Raw genomic sequence first — 12,754 nt, 5'->3', positions numbered from 1 at the left:
ATCAACGTTTATCAAGGACATGCAGCTAGAACGTTGACAAAGGGAAGTGAGCAGTCACTATTTTAAAATGTGAAAATGAGTTGCATCAACTTGAGTGGACCTTGTGATGGTGAGTGGGCAGGAAGGAGAGTACAATCTGGTTGCATTTGCCGTTTGCGATTAACTCTATAAATACCAATGTTGTGTTTTAAAAGAAAATGTCAGTGAGTTTCCGTCGATCCATGCGTGATTCTTCTTGTGCATGAGTGTCTAAACAAATTCCCCTCTGCACATAAGCACAGGTGAAGTTTGTGCGTTTATACAGTGCAGGTGCTTGCAGGTGAGCCTATGCATCATGTGTGCGCATGGACTATCACAGACCGAGTGCTGTCCGCTGCTTTCCTCCCTCTGACCTGACCCAGCAGTGAACTCTGCTGCCCTTACAATCCATACATATCGTTTACTCAACGCCCTCCCTGTCGTCTCGCCTAATGCATGGAGGCGTGAAACACCTCGTAATGCTCAATCACAGCGGGGCACAGCATGCGAGGAGCCATCCAGAGTGACAGGCCAGGCAGGGCAGAGAGAAGAAATACCACATCGCCCTCAGGGAAAGGGAAGACAGCGAGGTGGAGGAGAAGGAGGAGGTAAAGAAAAACAAAAGGGGGGTGAGGGGCTACAGGGGTTCGGATGAGGGGGGGTAAAGGAGGAAGAGAGTAGGGGGTCCAGGTTGGGAGGAGCTAGTCACTGAAATGTGGAAAAATCTGAAATCTGTCAGTTAGTCAACACGTTTACAGGTGTCTCATCACCACACACAAGATAACCGGAATAAAAGATCACACTGAACACAAATCCAAACATCCTGCGTGAGTAAGACATTCTCCTCACTTAAGACCAGTCTTCGACCACTCAGACATTTTTTGGAAATCCAGCAAAAATGAACAGCTTATTATTTCACCTGACACATATTTTGTTTCGACAAAGCTGATAACACAATTTAAGTGTTGTCAATCACACCTCTTCTTTTGCTTGTTAAACATCTGCTCATTCAACAAATGATTCAGTGACCTGTGCCTGGCGTCCGGTGTGTGTGTATAGAACGGACAATGTGCCTTCGGATGTGGAGTTGGAAGACAGCCTCCCTGGGTGTGGACATGTTGAGGAGGAACAGCCAAGGCAAGCACACAAGGGACAGGGCTGGACTGACATCCCACCAAAACAGGCATTGAACTTACCTCTAAAATGTGAAAACCTCTCAGGTGGTCATCTGATAGAGTGGACAGCGCCATTTACCATTGTACGGTTTTGAAGCCAAAATACCCCTGTCACAGGCGCCGCCAGTGGCAGCTGTTGTGCAGCCAGAGTCTGCGCAGTGGAGACTATAAGGGACGCAGACAGAATCTGAGTGGAGCCAGGTCACTAAAATAATATTTATTTATTTCGCTCCCAAGACTAATCTTGTCTTGGCTTTCCTTCCTGACATATTTTACAACTTACAAAAAAAAGAATGGCAGTTGTCAATCATCATTAAACGTGACATAAAGCCTCATTTTTAACCTCTAATAACTAACAAAAATGAAACTTGTAAGAGAAAAGGGGACATGGATACAAGGCAGCCAAACAACATCTTCAAATCATTACACCAATCAGATGTGAGAAACATTTCTATGACGTGTTTTCATTTTATAAAATTTGACCACAGCCCATCTAGAATGGCTGAGGAGATGGATTTTTTTTTACCTATACTGCAGCCAGTCACCAGGGGGAGCAGTTTTTGTGAGCAAGATAACGTCCATTTTTTTTACAGTTTATGTGCTCACCTGGTACAAAATGATGCACGAACAGAGCTGTCAATCAATCATTGTTTACATCAAATAACTTTCCAAAATTAGGGTGAGGTCACACCGACCTCCCATACCATACTCAAGCACAATTGGCCCACATGGCCCCTCGTCATAAAGCGCTGGTTTACATAAACGAGGGTCTCATCAGAGTCAGTACAGTGGGGAATATTGAGAACATGACTTTAGTGACTTTTTGGCTTATGTTAAGTTGTTTTGGTTCGATGCACTCCACCACCACACTTACACCTGCCATTGATTAAAATAAGTGTTGAGAAAAGAGGTTGCAGCAATCATACGCCATGTCTTTGCGGTCACACTGGCCAAAACGACCTGGGCTTCAGAGTTAAAGGGTGCTTGGGCGCAGTACGGATGGCCAGTGCGACTGCTCCCTTAGACTTCTCGGGAAATAGAGAAAAATATTTTTGTCATTATTTTTTAAAGTTTGACCTCTTTTCCATCTGTTACTGTGGGATGCAGGATGTACTATTTATAACATGTACTGCAGCTAGCCACTAGGGGGAGCTCTAAATCTTCTGGCTTCACAGTCAGAGTTATGGTTACCATTTCAATATACAGTCCGTGTTGCCATAAAACAAACTGCCAACTCAAATGCTTTTGGCCCTAACTGTCAGAAAACACTGTCACTTTGGGCAATCAATCCCTCTATGTGGTGGGAAAAAGAAACACTTTTGGTAATGTGGCGAGGGAAGGAAAAAGACAGTCAATTTGGAGTGGATTTCATTGTTCATTTCCCCAATCAAAGTACTTTTAATATCCCAGTTGTTTTTACTTTTGGTCTCTCAGTTAAGTCTAAATCCTAGGATAGCCTTTTTTTTATGCAGCTGTAGCCCAACGTACACCTCTTTCTCAATGTGACTATCAATATACCACAAGCCTTGTGATTGGTCCACAGTAGGCCATGCTTCCTATATTTACAACACTCCTATGACATATTCCCCTCTGATACACGTACTGGCCACTTCATTACGCACACCTGGAAGAACGTTGCCTGGTCTGATGAGTCTGGATTTCTGCTCCACATTCTGATGGTAGGGTCAGAATTGGGTGTCAACAACATGAAATCATGGATCCATCCTGCCTTGTATCAACGGTTCAGGCTCCTGCTGGTGGTGGTGGTGTAATGGTGTGAGGGAGATTCTTTCTTGGCTCACTTTGGGCCCCTTAGTACCAATTGAGCATGGTTTAAAGTCGGCAGCCTACCTGAGTATTGTTGCTGACCATGTCCATCCCTTTTTGAGCACAGTGTACCCATCTTCCGATGGCTACTTCCAGCAGGATAACGCTCCATGTCATAAAGCTGGAATCATCTCAGACTGGTTTCTTCAACATGACAATAAGTTCATTGTACTCAAATGGCCTCCACAGTCACCAGATCTCAATCCAATAGAGCACCTTTGGGATGTGGTGGAACGGGAGATTATCATCATGGATGTTCAGCCGACAAATCTGCAGCAACTGTGTGATGCTATCATGTCAATATGGACCAAATGCTCTGAGAAATGTTTCCAGTACCTTGTTGAATCTATGCCACGAAGGATTCAGGCGGTTCTGAAGGCAAGAGGGGGGCCAACCCAGTACTAGCAAGGTGTACCTAATAAAGTGGCCAAGTGCACAAGTTTCAGCTTGAATATCACATATCACTCATACTGATGACACTGTCCTCATGGGTTTTGGAGGAGTGTTGCAGAGCAGTGCAAACATATCAATGGAGTCAACTCTGAGGCACAAACCGCCTTCTTTGTATCTGATTTTGTAACATTTTTTTAATCAAAACGTCTCAAATACACTGTTTTAAATTCTGAGCAGTGGTTCTTAAAGATGCCAAGAGACAAACTTTTGCTTGTTTCCTCTGGAGAAAGAGGTAACTTCTGTTTTTTCTGATTTTGTCTCGTGAATGTTCTAGGTCATATTTTCAGTAAAAGAAAATCTTGCTCCACTGTAGTGTTTTTATTATTACGGCACGAGGAGTTGTAAGAGGAGCTCTCTTGTTATGTTGGCATGTTGTGTGTCAGTGTTCCAAATGTGGAAGTATCATGTCGAGTAGACGGTTTTGAGGTTTGCTGTCAGCTGATGAGAGATACTCTGTGTTATGAAAGGATCATTGAGTTTTGTTTTTTGTTTTTTTGCATCAAAAAGCACATAAAGCAAATAAAACAGCAAAATAAAATAAAGATGCAGAGTACAAGTGTCTGCTTCACCTGTTAGTTCAAGAGCCAAAGCATCCACCTTTTCAAATGCTAACACTACCATGATGAATCAGGAGTTGGTTGGATTGCAGTAGAAATATGGAACACATAGCAAGTTTTGCAAATAGACTATAAAGTTGTGTGCTTTCAACATTTTTTAGTCACCTGCGTTAAATTGAACATGGCATGGTTGTTGAAAAAGCTTTTACATGTTGAGTTTCCTGCAAAGCAAGTGTAGTGTTTTGAATTTACAAGCACAGAGTATTAAAGAAAAAAGAAATAAAGAAGAAGTAGGGAGGGAGAAAAAATGTTGAGAGAGAGAGAGAGGGGGAGAGAGAGACGCAACAGACGGAAGTCACACTTGTGAAGTTGAGGTGTGAAGGAAAAAGACTTGTTCATGTTTAAAGGCAGCTTTTTGGACTGCTGTTTTAAAACCCATCAATGTGCTGCTTAACTCTTTCTTTTCTGAAGGAGCAGAGCTGTTTTTTACAATTTACCAACAAACTTTGGAACAAGATGAAAAATTCAGAACAGTACCGTTAATGTTTGCGTGAAATAAGGTTTAATGTGCAGCCGGAATATTAAACATTTATTATAAATTCTTACTACAAAAACATCCAGCATTTTTCTCCCATGGTCTATTTTTCAAGGTGATTCTAGCAATGGCTAATAGACTGTGTACACTAAACATAAGACACTCCAGCCATCATTCTAGACACTTTTTATGACTCACTGGCACCTTCTCTACTTGTAAAAACCTGACTTGCTAGCATCTGAAGAATTTTACACATACATACATAAGCCTCAGAAAGTGTGAGACACTGATGCTGGCAGAGGGATCCATCCAATGCAACTGAGAGTATAAATGCTTTACGCTCAAAGTCAGCACAAATTTATATGAAATGAAAAAAAAGAAAGAAATGTAAACAAGAAGAGAGATCTCCTTCCAGCCTGGCAGAACCTCCCTTGTCCTTGTCCGTGCCCTGTGGACTCATGCCCAGGACCTGGACCTCTTGCGAGCCAAGCTGCCCAATGGTCCAGTTAAAATATGCAGCGCCACAAGGAAGCTTATGCTGCCCTATGCCAGTTTATGCCTAAAAAACTACAGGGTGTCGAGGCCAGAACCACAGTGAGAGGGGGGCCTGACAGACTGGCTTGGCATCCTAGGCCTTGGCTGGAATTTGAAGATGAGTGGACCCCTCAGAACCTGAGCGAGTGTCCCCTCCCTCTGCCCCCTCCCTGTGTTTCTCCCAGTGTCCAGGTCCTGCTGTGGGGCCGCTGACCCCGCTGACTGTGTGGGCAGAGACCCTGCTGACCAACACAAACACTGACATTACTGCCTCGCAGCAGGGAGGCAAAAACTCTGAAAGGCAGTGTGTGGGTTGATGTGTGTGCACGTGTGTCACTTCGGACTGGACCCGATGAATCAGGATGTCAAAATACTAACTGCACTGTCAGTTGCTGATCTTTGATACAGTGTATCATATAAATACTGTCAGACCCTTTGGTTTCATTGGTTATTGGCAGGGTCCAACTTTTACATGCAGAATAAAAGAAGTCTGTTTAAAGATACATTGACCAGGGAAACAGGGACTCACAGGATGCACAGATGCACAGACCTAAAGAGATGCAAAGGCCAGCAGAGATCATTCCAGGATTAGCTCGGTGTTTTGTTTTGTTTTGTTGTGTTTTACTGTCAAGGCAACTGGGGAAAAATTGTATGAAATTATTTCTAAAACTTAAATTTAACTGTTCTGGAAGAACTAAAGCAGCTGTTTGTACCAACCTAACTAACAGCTCTGTGTGGCTCTTTTTAAGTATTAGCCAAATGCTAATGCTGCCTTGTATAAAGCCAGTGTAACCTTTGTAGCAGTCTCTGTGGTTTTTCATCATGACCTCTGCATGCTAGGGGGAAGCCAAGTGTGACACTTGCACAGCATTAATGGGTTCCTCTTACACTTTGGTACTTCATTGAAGTTAGGTTCAATTTAGCTCGGAGGAGGGAAAACAATGTCTTGTGTTGATGTCACTGTTTTGGCACCAAACCTGGTACAGAGAGTATTGTTCATGACTTTTCACTACTATTTTGGTTGTACATTTGTTCATTATAGTTCATCAATACTTTGCTCCGGTCATGACCTCTGGCACTATATTCATTGTTTTATGGCTAATGCTGCGTTCCATTTGTACTCAGAAGTCCGAATTTTCAAGTTCAAGTGGGAACGCCCAGCTGGAAGGCCCCTCCAAAGTATGAATTTCTGACTTTTAAGCGGGAGCACCCACACCACCCTGAGTTCCCAGTAGAAAATTCTGAGTTCAGGGGCAAACAGTTATTAATCCCCTGTTATATTCTTTTTATTTTAGATTTTCTGATTAGTGTTTGTTACAATAAATCAGCTGTATATATGGTATTATTCAATGTTTATACACTGAATAACTGCTGTTATGACAAGTTCCTCTGACTTGGCAACTGGAACGCTGAACTCGGAGATGACGTCATTCCCACTCCCGAATTTCAAGTTCCAAGTACAAATGGAACACAGCATAAGTGCAGAAAATTTAACACTAACATAAGTCTCTAACAGTCAGTGACGATGCTAACATGCAAAGAGTAATCAGGCAAAATGTTAGCTGTCTCAGTTTAGCATTTCAGTTCTCTTAACAAAGCTTATGTCAAACTTACTCTCTAAGATGCACCCACTGGTTTCTGGAGAGACATTTTGGAGCACAATAAATGGAAGGCACAATGCTGTAAACGCATCCTATCTGTAGATCAACCTCGTAACAACAAAAAGGTAGGACACCCCCTACCTATAATACAAATCTTTGTTCAATTTTTTTCAAACCTGCTATTTACATGTCTAATTTTGCTGTTAAACAAGTAGTTCTAATTTGGAGCTTGTATGGTTTAACAAGCTTTTGTTGCTTACCCCAAGTGGACACAAGGGGAACTGCAGTTTCTTAAATTATCGTATTGGCTCAATTTTTTTTAACAACATGCACACTTACTTTCTGCCAAGATACAGGAGGTCCTCAACTTACACGGTTCTCGACTTATGTGGTTTCGACTTTACGACACCAGTAAATATATGTACGTGAGAAAAAAAGAGAAGGTTTTGAAGTTACACCGCTATGTCTGTAAGCACCTACGGCGCATTCTAGTTTTTGACGCGGAGTGCGTATGAATACACAGCTACACAGTGCTATGCAGTCATCAGCATCGTCCACATTGTCTCAAGTCGTGTCATAGTGTAGCTTGTCTTTGTTTGTGCTTGCAATTTTCTCAGTATCCTTACCTTTTTCACATCATGGAATTTGATTGTCTGTACTGTTTTCACATGAATATGAAGTATAACACATGTATTTGGATAGTTATTCAGAGATTTATGGGGTTTTTAGGGTCATAACGCTTCGTAGAAACGTAACTCAAGGACTTCCTGTATACTAGAAAGGGCCAACCACTCAAAGCTGATGAGGATGATAGGCATGTTATTAGTTTATTGTTTCAGGCAATAGTATACGACCAACTGAAATGATGACTTGATCTCAACTTTTTACAATTTCTACCCCCCTGGAAATGTTTAAGTGATCAAGTTTTAATGATAATTCATCAATGGGTTTGACATTTTTAGCAAAAGTGAAAAATTCTACCCTCTGAGTAGTGCTGGAAAAAGGTTGTTGTATTTTATTCACCAGAGTTAATGAACATTGTTCCTCACCAATCCATAGAGCAGTTGTGCAGAAATCTTAAGCTTGGACCACAGTGCTGGACCAAAGGACTGACAGACTGGTAGTGCCATTTGTTGCAGCACAATAATAGCTAATGTGGCTAAAAATGAACAAAAAGTCACAGTTTACATTAATCTGTGCAAGAAACATCAATTAAAAAGGACCTTGATGTCTTCAAAGATCAGTTTTGGGAGCATGCCAAATCAAACTCACACACAGAAACTACTTGAACACACACTAGCCCATCTGTAGTTATCTGTTTTCTAAACAGCTGAGAGACCTTGTTTTTCTGAGAGTGTGCTGTAACAAAGCACACTGGAGGTGTGAGCCTTCAAATGAGGAGACAAAAGAAGTCTGACTGCCCAGATGAATCCAAGATTTACTGTTAGGAAGCTTTTTTAGAGCGTGTGTACGTGTGTGAGTATTTTTAGTTTAGAAACAAAAGCATCAGATGAACACGAGCTTACATGAAGGCATGCATGCACAGAGAGGTGTAAATAAAAGGTGTGGTGTAAATAGGTGGGTTTAAAATAAGGCATGAGTGGTTTTTATGTGTGCGTTCATGCGTTTTGCATCCGTGTGCAGCGCCACAAAAGAGCAGCGGCGTGGATTGACAGCATAGTGGGGCTGGCCTCTGGCCGGCTGTGACCTTTGACAAGTCTCTGTCACTTCTCACCTCTGAAAGACGAGCTCTGTCATACCAACACTCACGACATCACATGCTCCGCTCCCCCCGCACGTCCTACCGTCTCTTCGATTAGGAGCTTAATGGATGTTTTAGTACTCTGCCACTTTGATGACAGCATGCTAATCTGCCACTGTTGGATCTCTGAGAAGCTGAAGGAAGAAGGAGGAGGAGGAGGAAGAGGAGGGGTGAAGATATCTTGCAGGTTAGGCGGGGCACTGACAATATAATCATGGTGAGACAGTGCAGTGAGGATTTTTTTTCTGTTTTCACACCCAGACCCAAAGGGGTGGTCCTGGTCAGGGCATCTAGCCGGAGAGCCTGGTCTCACCTCGCTGACATGGAAGCCACCCTGGCTGTCACTTTGCATCTCTGACGCCTTGAGAGGGAGACCATGAGCAGGCTGACAGGGGCAGGGGAAGGTGAGGACCCAAAATGCTTAAGACACACTTGGCTCTGAGCCAAACTCTGCTGCTCTGTAAACCAAAACCCCCACGTTTTTCTTCCTTCTCCCTCCCTTCGTCCTGACACTTCAGAGTGTGCACGTGAACTTTTATACTTTATGATCTTTCTAACCTTTACATTTCTGGAATAACATCTTAAAAGGATCTGATGGACCCATTAGTTCCTCTCTTTAGAGCTGATCAAGCGATTTGACACAAATGTCACCAGAGACAGATGTGATAAAAACATTTTAACACAAACTTTTAATTTAGTTATCTCAGTATGCAGACGACACCTTTAACTACGCTGCAGCCAGAGAGCCTCCCTTATGATGAGGTCACGCTTGCAAAAAGTGGATTGTTTGGAACAAACAGATTAAACAGAGATGTAATGAGGCACAGTGATTTTTAGAAAGGTGGTGGAGACAGGACAGAAAGTGAAAAAAAAAGATAAAAAGGAAGGAAAAAAACATGAAGAAGAAGAGTGATGCGACAAGAGGAAAAGTGAAGAAAAATAATTATAATGCTGATGATGAAGATGGAAGAAAAGGAAAAAAGAAGGGGAGTAAAGATCAGAGAGAAGGATAGATAGAAAAAAGAAGAATAGAGAAAGAGTAGAGAAAAGAGGAAAGGAAGAGGAGCGATGTAGAGGGGGGTAAAAAGAGGAAAAGAGAAGAAGAGAAAAAAGGAGAGAGAAAGAATGGAAAGGAAGAAAGAAAAAAGAGAAGAATATGATGATGAAAATGAAAACAGGTGCAGACAGATTGAAAATGAAAGAACAAAAGGTGATGATAGTGAAGAAGAGAAACCTACAGAGAAACGAGAAGAAGATGAAAGAGAAGAAGAAGAAGATTGGGATGGTAATGGAGAAGATTAATAAAAAGGACAAGAACATTAAAAAGAAACAGGAACAGAGGAAGACGAGTGAAGCCGGTGATGAGTTTCATCAGAAAAACAGTCTTTAAATGTAAGAATAAGTTTATTTGCAGCATCAAAAATGATTCAGTTTTTTATAAAAGCTCAGTAAGAACAAGTGTCATTCCCTTTGTTGATAATACAGCAGCCTATGTCACCAAGTTACAAATGCATTGTCTTCAGATTTCAGTAGATACAGCTCAGACCTACATGTGTCACCTCCCTGCATCGAAAAAAAAAAAAAAAAAACATGTGTGACTTTAAAGCGACCCCTCATGACTGGCAGATGTGATACCTCTGACTAATGTTTTGATACTGTGTAGGTGTTGGAAAGTGAACGAGGGATTCCGATCGTCTCACAACGATCTGAAAGTTGTGGGTGTACCAGCAAACAGCCCCAGTGGTTTCTGGTTTAAACAATTACATTTTTGTTTTTTGTTTTTTGTTTTTTGTCTTTCAGGGGTAGCATCAATCAGAGAGGATAAGACAGTGGATAGAGTCCGTAACAGGGTAAGAGTGGGGAGTAATATGCAAGAAACAGGCCGGGCTCGAACCTATGCCACCCGCTTGAGGGCGAACCTCATGGGGTACAGCCTAGACTGCTAGGCCATCTGCGCCCCACTTTTTTGTTGTTTCATTATTTTTTTAAGTGCTGAATTTGTTAGTTGGATTGTTTGGTCACAGAAAAATACTCCAGAGGTAAAAACTAAATAAATGAAAAAATATAAATAAATTAAAACTAGAAGAAACAATATTTTTGTTGAAAATCACATAAAAAGATTTTTTTAAAAATCAGAAAGACCCAACTTTTGAGCTCTTTTGCTCCATTAGGTTAAAAAAATCTGTTCAAAAGGACTCCTCTGTTTGAATTAACAAACCTGTACAGCACAAAACCTCACAAAGTTCCTCTTATGACTTGTGAGGTGTTCCCTGTTGGTGACTTGTTCTCCTGTGAGTGAAATTAAAAGCATGAGGTAAAAAAAAATGACTGATCTCTCCCAAGTCATTTCAGTAAGAAACTTCATGAGACGTCAGAACTAGAACGACATGAAAAACAATGCATCATTGTAAATGCATGTATCATGTGTTTGTGCATTGTAGGTTGACAAAAAGAGGCGCGTTTGTTTCATATGCTGCTGTCCCCCTTCAGCGCTTGTTGACTTCATTTCCCAGAAGTGGTTTTAACAGCCCCCACCCAGATCTGGTTTAATAAGTGAAGGCAGATACGCCAACGGTAACAGTAACAGCAAAGTGAGACAACACATTCCTGTCTTTTCACTACTTTTCATGGTTTTCATAATGAAAACATTGGATATTTATTTCTTTATTTATAATTATTTATTCAATTATTCATTCATTCATTAATACCACTGATACTTGAAAAAACTACTATAAATCTAACCGTACCACAGCTGTACCCTTTGTCGGTGGGGTTTCGCAGAGCAATCTCGGATTTTCCCACTCTTTTTGAGGTGACAAGATATGTTTCCAACAAGAAATCAGTGTTTGTGCATTTTCAGGTTTGCACAGATTTTCCGGAATGACTCATTTGGGTACAAACAGTTGCTTATCACATAGTGGGGTTGTTTGCATGACCTTGGTTTGTTTTTCTGCACAGAGAAAAATGAGCTTACCTTTGACCTTGGAGTTGTATAAGACCTTCAGAACTTTGCTTAGTGCAGTGCGTGGCCAGTTTTTTTATTAAGACAAAAAGTTTCACTGTCCAAGTCCCTCGAAAAAAGAGATGCAGCATTTGTTCGATGCCACCACTGTGAAGATTACATGTGTTTATCCTCCAGATATCTTGGAAATAAAGGTGCTATGTGATTTTCCACAGATATGGGCATGTTTAATGAGGGGCATTATGCTTTCCCATATTTTAAATACAGATATAAAGTAACAATGCTGGGTATCCATACTAAAAGTGTGTTGATTTTTAAAACCTTACATGTCACATGTGATCAAAAACGGTCCATTCTAAAGTTAGCACAAGATTTTTAAGAGATCTTCTCCAAAGATCTCTGGATTTTTCTAAGCAGTAAAGCAAATGATGCTATTACAGAAGGATTAGAGGGACGGTGTCAAAACTAAAAGCAATCACCGCACCTCTTCTTGAATGTTTGGTCATGTATGGGATAAAAAATTGTAGGCAGGGTAAAGGTCCCTTATACAAGTATTTCTTTGCACTTATTTATCAGCCATTTTTTTCTGGTCAAAAGAAGCTAGAGTGGCCTTTTTTTGAAGTTGGTGTGAAGGGTTTATTGTACTATGAGGCTTAAGAAAGACAGGAAATGTGGGGGAACAGAACAGAGGAAGATAAGCAGCAAAGGGTCAAAGAGATGGTGGCTATGGCCTCTGTACATGCACCATTAACCACAAAGTCATTTGTGGTTATTCTGCCTGCTATGTTAGACATAGTCTTTCAAGGAATTTGCTCTTTGGTTTTGGTCGTCTTCTTTTGCCCTTTTTGTTTTTTGTATAGCTTCAGTTCACAAAGTCATAACCTGTGCTCTCTTTTATTCAATAAGTCAATTGGGTAGAGTTACAAGGGTTAGCCTGTATCAAGTGCTTGATCCTGATTCATTTCAACTCTTCCATGCAGTGCTGTCACTGCTGGCTGACTGAAGTAAGGAGTTCATTCAACACAGAAACAAGTGGTGAAACAGTGGAGTGGTCCTTCCTCCAAATCAAGAAAACAAAGCACTTTCTGTGGCCGCTGCATTTCCATTCGTGGACTTGAGAAAAAAGTACTATAATTTTGTAGTTTCACCACAGTCCCTATGCTGAAATTGGCTGAATTTTTAACACCCTCATCTCTGATTATTAGTAGTTAATCAGAAACATGTAGCCAGTATGACATAATCTGAGGTTTTTACAGCGCCATTGAATGTAATGGAAGCCTAAAACACTAAGAATTAAATATTAAATGGACAGTTATTTTTTCACTGACAT

General features: G+C 41.2%; 1 long non-coding RNA gene across 1 annotated transcript in view; it reads left to right on the top strand.

The window, feature by feature from the left end:
- LOC141803460 (uncharacterized) overlaps positions 1-10,326 on the top strand; it is a 51,028-nt gene extending 40,702 nt beyond the window's left edge. Inside the window, exons 3-4 of the long non-coding RNA XR_012599564.1 lie at positions 8,724-8,866; positions 10,263-10,326. This is a non-coding gene — a long non-coding RNA (uncharacterized LOC141803460). The remainder of the gene's footprint in view (positions 1-8,723; positions 8,867-10,262) is intronic.
- Positions 10,327-12,754: the final 2,428 nt, after the last annotated feature.

This window comes from Halichoeres trimaculatus, unplaced genomic scaffold, assembly GCF_033239565.1.
Source record: "Halichoeres trimaculatus isolate MK-OKI-2021-1 unplaced genomic scaffold, fHalTri1.1 fHalTri1_scaffold_14, whole genome shotgun sequence".
Lineage (NCBI taxonomy): Eukaryota > Metazoa > Chordata > Actinopteri > Labriformes > Labridae > Halichoeres > Halichoeres trimaculatus.
The sequence above is the reverse complement of the archived record's forward strand: the minus strand, read 5'-3'. Positions and strand labels throughout refer to the sequence as shown.